The following is a 13,047-nucleotide window of genomic DNA, read 5'->3' as shown; positions in this document are numbered from 1 at the left end:
TAAACTATAGCCCTTCATACACCATGCTACTCTTATGCTGAACCAGTCCTCAAGAACTAAGTAGTTTTTAGGAGTAACATGTCTTAGTTTGGGGAGACACAGCAAACTCTCTGCAGTTAATGAGCATTAAGCTTTCTGAAATTCAAGTGCATCATTCTGAACCACACCTGAATTCATGCTGAGCATGATTTTTCCACAACTGTGTCTTCATTCACACTGCATTTGGTAAATAGGCACAAGGCAAAACTCAAGTTTTCAGGGGCAAATTTTGCCAGACAGTTGCATCCACTCTCAGAGGAGAGCATAAAATCCTGAACTCGAGGTTCTCTACCTGGAGCCTCTGTCCAGGTACAGAGAGCCTCGCTCCCTCTCTCTCTCTCTCTAGAATACGAGCCAAAGAATGGGCCATGACACCAGAAGTGCATTGAAATCTCTAACATGGAAACACAGAAGCAGCCCCTAATGTCCTTAAGGCTGTTTCTCCTGGATGTGCCTGAGCCCTGCCAGAACACACAGTTTTTCTTGGTGATCTATGGCTGCCTGTCTCCAATCAGTCAGCACATCATGTGTCTGACTGTCAGTGACAACAGCAAAAGGCCCAGGCCATCTCTCACAGACAATAGAATGAGAAAATGGACTGTGATGGTCAAAGGAGTCAACCAAACTCTCCTTTGTCCTGGCCTGCAAGGATCAGGAAAGTACTGATTAATTGTGCTTTCTGGAAATTGCACAGTGATTATCTTAAAAATGTAATCTTTTATTGAGGTTGCTATTTAATAATAGGGGAAATTGGAAAGGGTTAGCACCTCTTAAACTACAGCCTAGACTTATGCATTCACCCCAGATCAGAGCTGAGGCACACCTGGGCCCACACCAAAGTTACTGCAGATAAACCTAGAAGCTATCTCCTCTCAAAATTAATTTTTTAGCTTATTTGTTTATTTATAAAAAAGGTCTGTACTTGGTTTATATTTTTGCTGAACTTTCAGACATTCATTGTCAATTGACCAGCTGGATACTTGTAGGCACACGGTGTGTGGGATTGGGATTGGGATGGGGCTGGGCTGTGGCACTCGGTGTGTGGGATTGGGATTGGGATGGGGCTGGGCTGTGGCACTCGGTGTGTGGGATTGGGATGGGGCTGCAGCCCAGCCTCATCCCCAGTGGGCTCAGCTGTGAGCAGCAGGTGAGCAGCACTGACAGCAATGAGCCATGGAGTGCCCAGGGGCACTGAGCAACCACCAAAGGGCACACAGGTGCACTGCATCAACATGAGGGGTATAAAAGGTTGAGCTAGAGGACAAGAAGGGTGGATATCTGAAGCCTTCTGAAGTGGTAAGGTGTTACTCTGCACGGGCTGAAGCCTTCTGAAACTGTATGATGATACCCTGTGTATTGTGGCCTTCTCGATTGTGACAGGTACTTTAGCAATAGATGGAATAAGAAAGTAGGGTTTTGAACATAAAAAATGCATTAGAGAACAATGCAAATGCTCAGATTTTCTTGATATTTAGTACTCATATCTCCTAATTTGTCCAGCATGTTTATTAGACCTCCATTTTATCCCTCACCATTGCTTTGGTAGCAAAAACTTCTTGTTCATCAAGAAGTATGACTTTGTGCTGGGTATTGAATAGTGCTCATGCTGCAATTGCTTAACTTGCTGTGGGGCTTGGAGCTGGAGAAACTCCTTCTGAGGGAAGAATTGGGCATTTTGTGCTGTTACCAGCAGCCATTCAGCTGACTTTAGTTTTAAGAGCTAGTTTTCAAAGTTCTTTGATGAAGTATGTAACTTTACTGCTGATCTAAAACCCAAACTGAAACAAAAACCCCACTAATTTCCTGAAAGAGAGAACAAGGTCTCTAGAACTGAGACAGTTAATAATAAGTACTGCTACTCCTATGAAAAAATAATGAAAAGATAATAATTTGACTAAGAGGGGATGTTGAAATGTTGATAGAAATCTAACTTACATAATGCAAAGACAGATTCAAAGGATTAAAATACTATATAATTTTGAAACCATTACAATATGCCTGAGTGATCCTTTATTAGGGAGCCTCCAAAAAGTGTGTAATTTTTTCTTCTACAAAAGCTGTAATCTCTCTGCTGGGTGTGTTAAAAATGACATTTCAACCTCCCCTGTGAAAGTCTGTGTTTGTGAGTTTCTGTCAGGCTGGTCTCATTACTTTAATGCATTTTGTGTATATTGTAATAACATAAATGTTTTAATGCATTTCTTCTCAGATCAATCTGGACAGTTATCTTTAAATCAGTCTTGTGTAACATTAGGTAAAGAAGTTATAATTGGATCAAGGGGAACTATTGGCAATGAAGAAGCATTTAAACTTGATTTTGTTCATTTCCCTGTAGAAGAACTTGCAGTAATAGACTTCTGAAAACTATTCCTAGTTATATTTTTTAGTTCTTGACTTTTAGAAAACACTTATGTGAGATAAATGAATTTGGGAATGAACATGAAGTGCAAGCTATAATGCATATCTCCCTCACAAATCACTTGCAAACCATTTTTATAGAATGCAATTAGCCATGTACAAGGATGGCAAGAGACATACTTTTGAGCAACTGGAAGCCATCATACTCTACCTGTCAAGAAATAGCCTCCAGAGAGCATGGAGCTTCAGAAAAGAAACCTCTGTGCTCTTTAAAAAGTGAGGCTGATTTCCTAGAATTAGTAGAATGAGGAATTTTGTTTGACAGGTGGCATCACCACCCTTTGTACAAAATGTCGAACTCGGTATGAAGGAATGGGATATAGTCAGAAAGAGAAAACTCCATGAGGTCTTGGGAAGCCTCAAACCTGCAGCTCTTTGTCATCAAAGTCTGGTCCCTTCTACTGAGGTTGCTAAAATATGTCAGAGTACCAGAGCAGTGTTGCAGGCATGAGTTGAGTCTTGAAAACAACTCATCCAGCACAATGGCCATTATTTGGAAGCAAATATCACCATTAAAAGGGTCTCTCCAATTTATATATACTTTTGTATATGAAGGTGATGAAAACCTGACAATACTTAACCTCTATATTGAGCATATAATTGAGGGAATAATAATAAATTACTGAATGCAAGAGGGATATCTTGAAGTGCCATTATAACCACTCTCATGCCATTTTATTGCTATGTGAAAACTCTACCTCTGTAAGCCTAGCGTCATTCTAATGAAGTAAATAGCTTACTCATTAGAGAAGAATAAGAGCTTGAAGCTTTTAGAATTCAGCTGGGTATAATTTACTGATAGTAGCAAAAAAAAAATAGGAAAAGGTCAAATTTTCTACTTAAGCAGAACCATCAAGCAATTACTTAGAGGCACATCAAACAATAGCACCACCATTGTCTCCAGAAGCAGAAAGGTTTACAAGTTCTGTGTATTAGCTAGCACCCTTAAATTGGGTTGATGATGTGTGAAAATAGACTTATGGGTATGACCCTTGGTTGTTTCAGAAGCTCCTTATTCCAATGGCCACTACTTTCAGTGCTGCAATGAACTATTATCCAAATTGAATACTCAAATCTGAATTTGACCACTGAATGCCTGATGCTCACTCACACCAAGTTCCTTTTTGTGGATGTTTGCCAATCATTTGTGTAACCCCTTGAGTGCGCCCCGAAAGGTTCTTGGACAAATGCTGATCAATAACCATAAAAGGATTTTAAGAGATAACACTAGCACGGTCTCAGACCTGGCAGAGAAATCCAACACACATCAAGGCCAGTGTTCAACCTGATCTGACCATGGTAATTAGACACTTCAGCTGTGAGCATTGTGCCTGTGGCCTCCTGCTCAGTAAGGACAAGTTTAGCCTTTGGCTTAACCTCTGGCTAAAACCAATCTGAAAACTGTCATTTAATTCCACACATTCATATTTCCTATCCTTAGGGATATGCTGTATAATTTACAGGAAGTATCACTTGCTAAATCCCTGTTTTTCTGACTTTAGGTGTTTTCGAATGTTACCAGAGAATTCTTTTTTTGTCTGGTGGCTGGCAATAGGTTATCAAACAAGAGGTCTTTTGGATCCTCTATTTAGCTCTGATGATTTGGCCATTTACACCATTTATTACGACAAGGAACTGGGTTTTCCTTCACTTGAAAATTGGTTTATCTGAATGAAAAACTGTATTATGGGTGCAAATGGACTCCTGTCCAGTTCTGTTGGGCTAAACATACCAATCGTAATTGGGAAAAATCATTAGGAGTGACCTGTGGAGCCAAAGAAGAAGAAAACTATCAGAAACCAGTTTAATATCAATGAGACAAAGTCAAGAAAAAAACTTAGTGTGTTTGTGGCTTTTATTGCTGTTGCAAAATGAAAGATATCAGGCTTGCAATGGCAAGCCTCAGACTCAGCTGAAGGGGCCCAATATTTAAACTGCCAGGATAGTCTAGGAGATGCATATGCACAGGAAATCAGGCACCTTTTATACACAACTTAAACTGAACTGGTCAGCAGATAATTATTTTCAAGACTAGGTAAAAGATTTAAAAAAAAAAAAAAAAAAAAGAGGGGAAAAAAAGGGGGCTGAAATACACACTCTGCTTCATATCTCTTTATTTAAGGTAAGAGTTCCAGGTAAAACCTGTGGGAATTGTCTGGGTCAGGTGTGCAGAGGTGTCTGCTCTGCTGCAGTGCAGGAAGCATCTGTGTGTGGTGCTCAGAGCTGGGCAAGAGTGACTGACTCTTCTGCATCTGCTGGAATCAGCTCCTCATCCGTTGGGGGCCTTTCTAAAGCATCTTTTCCAGCTTGCTGCATATTTATGCATCTGGTCACTTTTTGACTCTGATCTGCCTAAAATATTTAACAATGGAAGCCACTCCTAAAACATTAAGTATCCTTGAGTGAGCAAAGTTTTACTTTTCTATTGCTGAACACAAAGTACTGATGGATTTGCCTTTGTACCTACATCCATAGGTTCTCTGCCCAAAGTCAAGCTAAAATTACTACTAGTCAGGATGTTTTTTCTTCTTGTTGTATCTTACACTTAGCCAAGATTATGACTCCTTTATATATGTGCTTTTATTTGTACAGCTGCTGGCATAGCAGGGAATCTTTAGGCACTGCTGGTTTGTTTGTACATTTTTGTGTACATTGTACAAATTTCATGTTCATGTACCAATCCACAGGGAAGAAGATAATGGTTTTGGAGTTACATCACTTCTCCCTTCCATTTCTAGTATGAATTGAAGCAAATTCATTGGAGAGAAACTGGGCTCAGAGCAATAAGTTATGGATCAGCAGAGCCAAGGGCCTAAAAGCAGCAGGTCACTGGGGAGAGTAGCCCATCTAGAAGTTTTTATTTTCTTTTCTGAGCTAGAGCATTTTCTGGATCTCCCTGGGTGGCAGAGATTCTGAAGGTAAAGAGGAAGAGAACACCTTAGAAGTTCCCTTAAGCTCTCCATGAAACATCACAGCTTCTTTGTGTGCACTTCCACATGTATAGATGAGATAATTTATTTTTAATGTTTACATCAATTAATAAAAAAGTGTTTTACCTATCAAGCTGGGTTCTATCAGCTTTATAGGCAAAATATTTTTCCTTTCACCATGGATTAAGCTATAGCTTTACAAATATTCCCTAGACCTAGGGAATTTTTTTCATTTTGCTGTATTTCACAAACAGTTTAAGAGTAAGCACACACTAATATCCTTTCAGAATAAAGGTTGTAATTACAAGAAGTTTAAACAGTCCTACTTGACCTTTAAGAACTGCATGTTTAACAGACATATTTATGACTGAAGACACAAGAATTCTATACTTTGTAGGTATTTATGAAAGCTGTGAACACACCAAAAGTCTTTTCTTTCTTTCTGCTCTAAACTGGGACAATGCTTAAGTATGTGTGTGAGCATTGCTCAGATATGGAAATTTTGCCTGGTTTCTTTTCAAGTGTCCATGTATCCTGCTACTGGAACGCAAGCAACAGTGACTATCAGTATGTAAGGCAGCTGTTAGTGCTAGTTAAAAGAGAAAGGTGTGAGTTTAGATAGATTTTTCCAATTTTCTTCACCAAAAAAGGTTTTCCTGTGGGGAAAGTAGGGGACAAAAACCCCTGTGTCGATTCCCTGAGCATAAGGTCATTCAGTATATACTCTTCCTTTTCCATATGAACAGATCAGTAACTGACTCCTGAGACAAAGTCATGGGCCTTGGCAAAATGCAAGATTCAAGCAGAACTTTGGGCACAGAACTGCACGGAGCAGTCACTCTTGTGAGTATGTATTTTCAGTCTTCTGGGGAATACAGAAGACTCTTTCTTTGTAATTTGAAACGCTGACATTGGCATAAATCCAGGATGAAAATTGCAGCACAAAAGGGAAATGTTTCATAAAGCTATAAGTGATTGAAAACAGGGAATTACAATGCTAACTACTTTTGGATGTTAATTATAGAAGCTGCTACCAGGCATATTCTATATATACCCACCCTCTTTTCTGGAAGTAACAAGAACACTTTCTGTGATCCTGTTATCATACTGAAACAGGAATTCTCATCATTTTGCATTGTTAACTGTATTTGGATACAGAAATTTGTCTCACATAGGGAGAATTTACAATTCAACAGACCAGAAGAGGTTTTTTCTCTTCATGATTGCATAACATATGTGAAGTAGTGTAAATATAGCAGTGTTTTATTTATTTGACCACCTCTTAATAGACAAAACTGGGACTAGTTATTTTTCTTGCACCACTTACCCACAACAAGCCAAAGCCTGGGAAGATGCACATATTGAAACTAATATTTTTCTGACTTTGGAGCATTTCTTGAGCCCAGTTTCTTATTTTGATATGAAGAGGAAGCTGTGTTCTACAGCACAAGGACCCAGCAGCAGAACAATACCAGCACACAGAGGTGGTACCTGTGCTGGTGGCAGACCACAGGCAGGGCTCTGAATTAACTGTCTAGAGTGAGTTCTCCTCTTGTTCTTTGCTGCCCTGGGCAGCTGGGTCAAGCAGAATCTGTGCATTCACTCAAGATGCACTGCTGTGATCACATCCAGGTGTGCTGTGCTAACAAGGCTATGAGGGCAGCCCACAGTCTTCACAAAAAAAAAACTTTTCATAGTTCTAGGAGCCCAAATGGCCAATTCATTCCATAAATTTCACAAGTCAGGAAAATAATACTTTGTATGCTCTTTTTTTGTATTTCCAAGTATTTTGAGTATAAACACGGAAGAGTAATTTAGGAAAATGAAATTTTGATGGTATACTGGTAAGTCAAATTTAAAAAATATAAAAAAGAAATATTACACTTACAGCAGGACTTCATTCTCAAATCTTTGGCAGGACAGTCTGAGGTAAGTTATTTAACAGTGATCTTATTTAGACTCTTAATGAAAGCTCTATAGTCTGCATGTTGTGTATATTCTCATTTTTCTGTCCTTCATACAATCCATTCAGTGTGATATATGTTGGCTGTAAATATCTTAATATCTTGCTACCACTGGAAAAACTTACATAAGGGTGATTGATCTAAAAACTGATAACCATTTCAAGCTGAAGACATGTTCTGTTCCCTCCCCCTATCATAAAAATCTTATCTTTCCTTGAAACAGTAAGTGTGGTGGCTCCCATGGAGTTGGAGAACTCTATTTGAAAAAGTCATAATTAAATTCATGAACCCTTCTCACATTGCACATTGCACTCTAAAAATGTCAAGAGATATTTCTGATCAGCCAATAATTGGTCTTTCACATATTTCCTATGTCACCCATTTATAACTAGCATAAAGCTTTTTTGTAGACTATTTTTGCCAGAATTAATATCACACTTTGGAAACACTATAGCATAAAAACAAGATCTGTTTTTTACTATATCTCCTAATCTTACATAGCACAGGGGAGGGAAAAAATCAGTTTCAATTACTGTAATTTAATGAAAATATATTTACATATACACAAAAAGTTAAAGTCAGCATGAATTATGTTCTTAAGCCTCTTTATAGCTTTTTAAAGTTTTATTCTCAACATGTAACTGTTTTACTGAGAAAATATTAATAGCAATATGCTCTGAGAAACCTGCAGTTCTGAGATGTTAGACACAATCTCCCTGATTGGTATCAAAAATCTGACTAGAGATCAAAGCATGTGCATACACTTTAAGTTTAAATATCAGTTAAAAACAAGGTTAATTGCTGTATCAGGCCTCTCATGAGGTGGGAGGCTAACCAGAATTAACTAATTTTGTTTCATGAAGGGTTTACTTTTTAAGGGATTTATGAGACTGTTGCTCTCATAAATTTTCTAACTAGAAAGCTAGAAACTCTCATAAGTTTTCTAACCAGAAAACTGTTGTACATATGACAACAGTTTTCTGGTTAGACCTCCATAGTAGCTGTTGATTTCTCAGACAGCTCCAAAATTCACTGCTTTGAACAAAGCAATGACTTTTTTTTTTTTTCTTCACAGAAGTGATTAAATGTGACCTAAAATTATTAGAAGCCCCAAAATGTGAACCTCCCATTTTTGAAATGCCAGTGAAGGAATATACAAGCTGTAGCATAAAGAATTTTCATGTTGTTTTCTTCTCCCCCTTCTAATTACTATGCTTTTACATTAATAAAAATTGTGCTTTCCATTTCTAAAGGGAGACAGTAGGGATGTACCTGACCATATTTTCCAAAGAATTTTACTTTCTGAGCATTTCCATATACCTGTAAAACTGAGAAGATGATAAAGTTACTGTATACTACCAGAATAATCCCCAATCAATGTCTGCTCTGATTTCTCCCTAATCAGATTTTTTTCTTTAACTTTAGGCTGTAGATCCATAAAGAAAAACATGAGCAATTGCTCCCTGGGGTTAATACAGTGCTTCAAAGAAGGAGCATTTAATTCCCATAAATAGAGAGATGATTTAAAGAAATCCTGTAAACGATGAGCTGAAAAGAAAGAACCATTTAACAGTGCAGAAATAACAGGTTTCATTGTTCTGGCACCAAAAAAATTGTGCTGTGCAGTCTGGAGCTCCATCTCCTGGTGCTTGTCAAAGAACAAAAATAATTTCCAAGTGTCCCCTAATCTAAATACAGGCACCTCAGTTCTTCTAAGCCATATTGCAGGGGCAATGGAGAGCTCCCTCACCCCACAGCAAATCCAGATTTAGGTTTGTAACCCCTGTGGACAGGGAAAACACAGATTTGAAAATGCCTTTCCAGGTCACTCTGGACTCACTGGAGCAGTTCGCCAGCTCCTTCACTATGGACTATGCTGAAACAGAATTCTCCTGCATTCAGTGAAAATCTGGGAGTTTGTGCACATCACCTCACTCACAAGTGCTGGGGAGGTGGAGACTGCAACCATGTTAAGCACTGTGCAAAACAATGAAAATTAAGCACTATAATGTATTTCTTTAGTTCTTTATTTGTGGGACGCTTAAGGAATTGTCACTTGAGGGTTAGAGTTTTGTCTAGTAAATAACTGAACTTCTCAGTTAAACATTTTTATTTAAAGTCCTCTTTAAATATATATATAAATACATATCAATGTATAACCTACATAGTAATTTTACCAGAATTGTCAAAACATGATTGCTGCTTTACAAAATATCACATGGCATGGGGAAATACCATACAAGTGAGCCCAATATACAAATAACAAGTGAATGTAATACAGAAGGGAACAGATGGGTCAAGGTTAGGGTGTCAGTTGGAACAATGTCACAATGGGAGGTTAAGTTAGTTAATTTTTTCTATGCATTACCCACAGAAGCATCCTTAATAGGAAAAAAAACTTCTAACAATTCATTTCAGGAATATTTCTGAGTAAGAAAATTGACACAGTTATGAGTATTTCTTATTTTAGTAAAACCTTCCTCTGTCATCTGGCTGGTAAATAAATGTATATATTCTTGTTATGGTTGTATTAATTTGTTTTCAGGAATAGATTCAGAAGTGAATATCTCATCATTTCTTAAGAAGGATCATTATGTAAGTCATTTAGGGTGTTTTTGCTTCTCTTTAAGTATTTATAAGTAAATAAGCTATTTTATTCAGCCAGCCAAAAAATACTGTAACTGAAACACATTGCTGCTGCTGCTGTATGGTAGCTGGATCATTAATCTAATATAATGTCTTTATTTTAGTTACGGGCTTTTTATCAGCAAGCCTAGTCAATCCAATAGTACAGTTCACAACTCATATTTTTGTTTTATTTTTTCACCATTTGCTGGCTTACAGGAAAGGTAAATCTGGTCAAGAGACGACTCTCATGAGAGAAACAGAACCTACAGTGTGGGATGGAGGTTTCTTGGGGAATGAGTGGTACCTGTGAGCTGCATTTAGTTCAAGTACCTGAGCACTGCAGACCAAGAGCACATTGCCTTCCCCATTTCATTTGCTATGACAAATTATTGAATCCAAGCCCTACTTTGCTATCCCAGTGCAAAAAGATATTGGCATTACCAGTTTGAGCCCATTTCCTCCAGATTTATCCCACTGTAAGAACAGACATTGCCCTGTAATTTGGTATAGCTGCTCAGTAAAGTAAGGTGTACCCATTTCTCTTTCAGAAGCTCCTCTTAAATTTCATTGACTTAATAACACATATTGAACATAAAGAGGAAAGAATAAATATGAAGGGAAAATAATAAAACCATGAACAAATATTATTAAAAAGCTTTTGAAATATTTTTTTAGAGTGGGAGTAGCATGAACTTGTATCCAATTGGAAATTTAATCACATGTCTTGGTTTAAAAGGACAGATAAGAATTTATTTGGGATTTTGAACTGCCTTTTTTGTGCATCATTATAAAGCAAATTCCAGATATATATGTCCATCCTCCCACAGGGATGAGAAAGTACTAGAAATCTCTGGCATTATGTATGTGGCAATCCTCTTAGAAACCATCATTGCTACTCAAATTATTGCAGCTTCTTATAACAAGGCACTTGCCTGATAAATAGCAAACTTTTATTAGTTCCCTTACCAACCTTTCAACATCTTATATGTGACTGATATTGTAACTTAAAACTTGTCAGGAGCAATAGAAGATATTCAAAGCATTAGTTTGAGTGGAAAAGTCCACATAAGCTCTTCTTTTCTTGCAGCAGTCTGACAATACTTTAATGAACTCTAGCCCTAAGCTCAGACTCTGACAACACACAAAAACATAATAGTTCTCAAGAGTGAACTTGCAATTCCACCACAATATTTCTGCAGGAACTAGTCTCTGAGACTTTGCATGGATCAAATTCAGCTCAAGCACTCACAGCTGCAGGTGGCAGAACACAGTGGTTGATCTCTTTCAGGTGAGTTACACAACCTGTAATGATTTTCTCATGTGATGGTATATTTACAATTTACTATTATTTTTGTAAATTAATTATTGCAGAGCCTGTATCATTTTGCCTGTTGGTGCAACTATGAGAGAAATGCAAGATGTTTCAGATTTCCAGCTGAAATTTCCTACAGGAAGGCAATGATCTGGACCTGAAGGTAATTAGGCCTGTATCCTAAAAATGAAAGTAGAGGGCTGGCTCTCTGTTCTTATTGAAGGAGGGTCTGCTGGTGCTGTGTGTGTCCATTTCCCAGCAAGGATGTGCTGACCCTTACAGTGGTAGCATGTGCTTACAGAGCCACAGAGATCATCACAATCACTGCCTTTTCAAATAACCTTGGGCTTCAAAATACTAGAGCAAAAGCCCTTTTACAGGTTGATGATTCTGGAACCTTTTTGCAGTGTAAATACAATATCAAACCGAACAGTCCTGGATGAGAAAATAATTTTGCTAAACTTTCCCTAGGATGGATGGAGAAGCTTCTCATAGTACAGGATCTTATTAGTGCATTCCTTATTGTCCTAATGTTTACTTCCCATATCGATGAACATTTCCAGCTTCACATCATGAGCAATTTCAATTGCACGTTCTAATTTTCTGTCACATAATTGACAAAATATTGACTGATATCTAATGCCAGGTCGACCTTTTCACTAAGTCCTCTGCAGCCTCATTATTCCCAGTTTTTATGACTTACCATTAGCTTCACATTAGCCAGAATCTTACCTTCCTTACCATCCTTCTGATGTTCTTCAGCTAAACCACAGAATCTCATGAGATATATCAGTTTCATTGGCAGGACATAGAGAAGTTAGGTCTGTCATTTCCCCTAAACCCACAAACCAGTTTTTGTGTCAAAGAAAGGCAGTGGCATGCTTTGCCACTACTGCCCTTGGTGAATCAATGGTGTACTCCATTAATTATATTTCAGTGATTCTAATTAGTCAGTCATTGAAACTGCTTTAAATCTGTATGGTATTGAGTAAGACTCAATTCATATATCAGTATATTCAGTAATGCAAAGAAACCTCCAACCTTTCCTACTTTTAGATTCAAACTTTTACTTTTAGATTCAAACTTCCAATGTCAGACTTGGGGAGCATTTAGAATTTCCACAAACTATGCAGTGCACCTACAGACTTAACAAAACAAGTTTGTGTTGTGGGTTTTCTTCTTGTTCCTGTTAAATTGGCCTTTTGAAGACTAAGAGCTTGTGAGCTTTGCATGTTAAAGGCTAAACTCTTGTTATAGTGAAACTGATTCTTTTAGGGCTTGAGGGAGTTTGAAGGTAAATTGAAAAGGAGTGACAAGGAGTCCTTGTGCAAGTCATTCACCTTGTAGAGCTCTAGGATGAGAGAGTTCAAATGCTACTCTACTTAACAAGCTCAAAGACACCTCATTTAAATAACAAGCACAAATTCCACTTGGGATCCACACTGAGGCATTTGTGTATTGTGCAGCCTGAACTCCCAAACAACATTATTTGAAACAAAAAAAAAAAAAAAAAAAGGAGTAGTTCCTTTTACATAGTAATAATTCAGGGATCAAGTCTCAAAAGCATTTCAACATTTCAAGGACTATTGCTATACTAAATTGTTTTTAACTACAAGAATTAAACTTTAAAAGGAACCAAATACTGTTTTCAAATTCAAATTATTAGCTTCATGTCTCACAAGGATAATAAATCTATGCATATTCTTGTCACTTTAGCAGAAAGTAAAATACTTGTGTTTTAAAGCTGGAAAGTTAA

The 13,047-nt window shown here is 37.6% G+C and overlaps 1 long non-coding RNA gene across 9 annotated transcripts in view; it reads left to right on the top strand.

Annotated features, from left to right (window-relative positions):
• The first annotated feature begins 1,155 nt into the window (after positions 1–1,155).
• LOC144246654 (uncharacterized) overlaps positions 1,156–13,047 on the top strand; it is a 56,306-nt gene continuing 44,414 nt past the window's right edge. For 7 of the 9 annotated variants that reach the window (XR_013340322.2, XR_014956770.1, XR_014956771.1 and 4 more), the window contains exon 1: positions 1,156–11,454. This is a non-coding gene — a long non-coding RNA (uncharacterized LOC144246654). The remainder of the gene's footprint in view (positions 11,455–13,047) is intronic. The other 2 variants (XR_014956769.1, XR_014956768.1) reach the window with 2 other exon arrangements.

Source organism: Lonchura striata, chromosome 7 (assembly GCF_050655825.1).
Source record: "Lonchura striata isolate lonStrDom1 chromosome 7, ASM5065582v1, whole genome shotgun sequence".
NCBI classification, from domain to species: domain Eukaryota; kingdom Metazoa; phylum Chordata; class Aves; order Passeriformes; family Estrildidae; genus Lonchura; species Lonchura striata.
Note: the sequence above shows the minus strand (reverse complement) of the source record. Positions and strands in the feature narration are given on the sequence as shown.